We start from the raw sequence: 4,593 nt of genomic DNA on the forward strand, positions 1-4,593 counted from the left end.
CAGATCTGAATCTCAGGCACATATGATGGTTGGAACATTCCCGACATTTGCATTTTGTTCCCAGCTTGCACCGCCGTTGTGCCATTCTACCTTGGGTCCCATCCATTTCTGATGATAATCAAGTCATCCATTGCGTTGTCTTCAACAAGGTAGTCCACATCATCCATCCTAGTCCGAGTATGCCATTTCTTCGAGCTCTTTCAATCGATCATTTGTAAATTTCCTTAACCTGGTATGAAGGGTTTCAATGAACTCTGAATCAAAAGTAATTCTTTTTGCCACTTAAGGGATAATTCTACGAGCCACTTTCCCTAAGGTGTCCCGTTATGGAATCATGGCAATTCTTGCTCGCTATTCTGGAACCCTCGTCAAATTGTTTCTTTCGCCCCTTCTGATGCATGTTTTGCCTCTCAGCTCCAGAGATGTTTCTATGTCTCATTCCGTGAGTTGATCTTGTGATCATTAAGATGATCCTAAATTGCTCGAATCTCAAGAAGATCGATTCTTCTAAAATTCTCCCTTTCTTCTCGTTGTCATGTTGGATGTAGTTCTCAAAGAAAGACGACGAGATCAAGGTGGTGCAATGAATCAACACCCTCGAGGAAGACATCTGGATCGTGAAGATTGTGTTAGCTTGTGTCCCTCTGTCTTCTTACCTCACGACTTGAATCTCAGGACGAGATTCTTGTTTAGTGGGGGTGAGTTGTCACAGCCCTAGAGTTTGCTTGTAACGTGTGGCATTGCATCCATGCATCATGTTTAAATTTCATGAAATTTGAAATGGGGATTGATCAAACCCCTAGTACTGAAACAATGCAAATAGGTTCAACTTCAAAATATTTTCAAAGAACCCAAACTGGTTTGCAAAAATGTTCATGATTAATGGAAAAAGGTGAAAACCATATCCAGAGATGATGAATATTTTTCGAAGACATTTTTGGTAGTTGAATTAACCCATATTGTATTATAATTGGGGCACTTAAATTCTATAAATAATTTTAATTCCTCCAACATATTCTAAAAATAGCTAAGGGCCTCTGTAATATTTCAATTAATGCCCAAAACTATTTTCAGGATTTATAAAAATGATTTAGTTTCTAAAACTAAATCAAAACAAATTACAGAAAACAGCAAAATAGAAAGAAAATTAGAAAGGATGCGGAGAGAGAGAGCTTACCTGTGCAGCCCACCTGGTGGCCCACTTACCTGGCCCAGCCCACCAGAGCCGCCACCGTCTCCCACCTCGCGCCAGAAGGATGCGAGGCGTGTGGCCACCGCGCACCGGCACGCGCCCGGCCACCTCCTGCCTGCCTGGCTGCCCCCTTCCCCCTCTGGACGCCCTGGACGTCGACACGTACCCTCCCCGGCCCCTCTCACTCTCTCCCGAGTCGATCCCCTCCTCTATTCCCCTCCGTCGAGCTCCACCAAGTGAGCTCCTCGCCGCCGTTGCCGTAGCCGCAGCCACCGTGCTCCTCGCGCTCAGACGACCTAGCAGGGAGCTCCGCCTCGACGCTCTCGTCCTCTCCACCGACTCACGCGAGCCGGGAAGCTCTGCTTCGTCCCTAACACCGCGGTCTTCCTCCTCGGCCGTCCGAGATCACCGGCAACGCCACGTCACCGTCCGGCCTCCCCCGAGCCAGCTGATCTGCTCATCTTCCCCGCCGTGAGCTCCTGACCCAAACTCGCCTCTCTGTTTTCTCTGTTGCACGCCGTAGCTGCCACACCTCGCCTGCCCGCACGCGCCGCCGCCAGAGCTCCTCGCCGCCGTGGCCACCTCCACTGGAGCTCAAAACCGAGCACATCACCGCACGTAGCGCGTCACCACGGGCCCGTAGCAACCACTCGTTGCTCCTACCATGCCCCGCGGCGTCGAGTTCGTCGACGTCCAAACTCCGGCGCCGCTCCGCTCGTCGGTGCCGTCGACTCCGGCCACCCCAGGCCCGGCTGGCACCACCGCCTGACGCGCGCTGGTCTGGGCTCTCGAACGAGCCCAGCCACGCTGCGAACGGGGCATCGTGGCCCGTTTACGCGGCGCTCCGCCGCCTCTGGTCGTCGCCGGCGGCTTAACGCCGGTGAGTTGACCCCGCTGACCAGGGGCTTTTACCCTTTGACCCTGCCGGACTGACAAGTGGGCCAGGCCCCTGCTAATTTTAGTTAGATGTTAATTAAACTTAATTAGCTGCTGATACTGACATGTGGGCCCGAGGCCACTAAGTAAACTAGATTAGTTAGGTTAGACACTGACATATGGGTCCCACAGGTCAGGTTTGACCTGAACCGACCCAGTTGACCTGCTGACCTAAGCCTTACGTCATGCTGACGCAGTAAGTATTTCCTGGAATTAAAATAAATCAGAAAAGGTTTATAAATTCCAGAAAATGATCTAAACTTCTAAAATTCATAGAAATTCAACCGTAACTCCAAATCAAACAAATTATATATGAAAAATGATCAGAAAAATCCAATCTATCCATCTGCACTGGTTTCATGCATGTTTAAAGAACTTAACCTTGCTGTTTAGTGCAAAACATGATAAGACACTATTTAAATTCATAATTTGAATTTGGGGTTGAACCTTTGGTTCAATATGACCCAAATCCATATGGTTGTAGTTGCATTAGGCCAACACACTCATATTGCCATGTTATGAGCATGCATCATATTGTGCATTGCAATGATTGTGTTTCCTTCTCTGTTGCCGGTATTTGTCCCCTCTCGATAGACGTGGTTTCGACGATGAGATCGATGACACTGATGAAGAGCTATATTACCTTTGGAAGTGCCAGGCAAGCAAAACCCCCTTGTACATTCTGATACAATCCTACTCTCTCGCTCCTGCTCTCTTTTACTGCATTAGGAAAACAACGAGTGATCTGTTACTTGCTGCGGTAGCTGAACCCCTTTATCCTCTGCATGACCTGTCATTGCCACAGTAAATAGATGAAACCCACTAGCATGAGTAGGAGTTGTTTGAGCCCTGATGTGCCTACTCATTCATGCTTGTTTGTCATGCCTGCTACTGCTTAGAGTTGAGTCAGGTCTGGTTCATCGGGGATGAATTGGAATGTGGTGAAACATGTCCTACTATTGAGAGCTAAGTGTGTGAACATGATTTGGTAAAGGTAGCGGTGAGAGGCCATGTAGGAGTACATGGTGGGTTGTCTCATTGCAGCCGTCCTCAGGAACTGAGTTCTGTGTTTGTGATCCATGAACAGTTACTACCACACATTGGGCTCCGGGCGCTCCAAGCTCTCTCGACTTATTAATCAACTTGATCTCTGTCCAGGAGTTGCAACTAGTTTCTGGTGTTTGTAGGTAGTGTTACTAGTCTACCAAGTGGCACCCGGTACAGGTGGGCTTGGGACAGACTAGGCACAGTGGCACGGTGTACCAAGTGGAACCCGGTTGGTGGGCTTGGGAACCCTGCTCACATCGTTTGGGGCCTTGAGCGTCACCCCGGCCGGATCTCCTTGCGGATGGAACCCGAATAGGCGATAAACCTGGACGAGAGACTTGCGTGGTTAGTCAGGTCGTGGCCAACTCCCTCGCCCGGCTTCCGCTTGAAGGTTGCCGAGGTACATGACGTGTACAAGGCGATAAGTGGCGAAAGCGTGTGTGAAGAAGTACACCCCTGCAGGGTTATCATTATCTATTCGAATAGCCGGATTCCTCGGATATGGAAACTTGGACCCCTTGCATACTTCATAGACAAGTGAAAGTGGATACTCTAAAATGCGCAAGATAAGCGTGAGTGCTATGGATGGCGTTCTTGTAGGAAGACGGGAGCAGATCCATAGTGGTGTATTGTGATGGTGAATATGTGGACTCGTGTGCGCCACCTCAAAAGAGTTACTTGCAGTCGTAGTTCAGGATAGCCACCGAGTCAAAGCTGGCTTGCTGCAGTCAAACTCCACTACCCCCTTTATTGATACTGATGCAAATGTAGTTAGTTCTGATGTAAGTCTTGCTAGGTACATTTGTACTCACGTTTGCCTATTTTATGTTTTTGCAGAGAGACGTCAGTCTCGCTAGTAGTTCCGCGTGGGCTTCGCCATTTAGCTTGTTAGCTGAGCTACGATCTTGTGCCCTCAGCAGGATCTGGTAGATAGTCAGGCTTCTCAGCCTTTTTCATTTGTAGATGTCTGTACTCAGACATGTTAAGCTTCCGCATGTGCTTTGACTTCTATGCTCTGAATGTTGGGTCATGAGACCCATGATTGTAATATCTCGCTCCTCGAAGCCTAATGAATAAATACTTTGAGTCGTAGAGTTATGTTGTGATGCCATGTTGTATTTACACATATCGAGCATATTGTGTGTATGATTGAAATACTTGGTATGTGTGGGATCCGACAATCTAGTTGTTTATCCTTGGCAGCCTATCATATGGGGAAATGTAGTCTAGTGCTTTCTAAGCGATAGTAGTCCGCTACAGCCCGGTTCACCGGAGTCCTGCTAGCCCAGCACTACTGCTCAGGACACTTGGCTGGCCGGCATGTGTTTCACTTCGTTCCTGTGTCTGTCCCTTCGGGGAAATGTCACGCGGTGACATCCGGAGTCCTGCCTATCCTGCTACAGCCCGGGTTACCGGAG

Source organism: Triticum dicoccoides, chromosome 5B (genome assembly GCF_002162155.2).
Source record: "Triticum dicoccoides isolate Atlit2015 ecotype Zavitan chromosome 5B, WEW_v2.0, whole genome shotgun sequence".
Classification (NCBI taxonomy): domain Eukaryota; kingdom Viridiplantae; phylum Streptophyta; class Magnoliopsida; order Poales; family Poaceae; genus Triticum; species Triticum dicoccoides.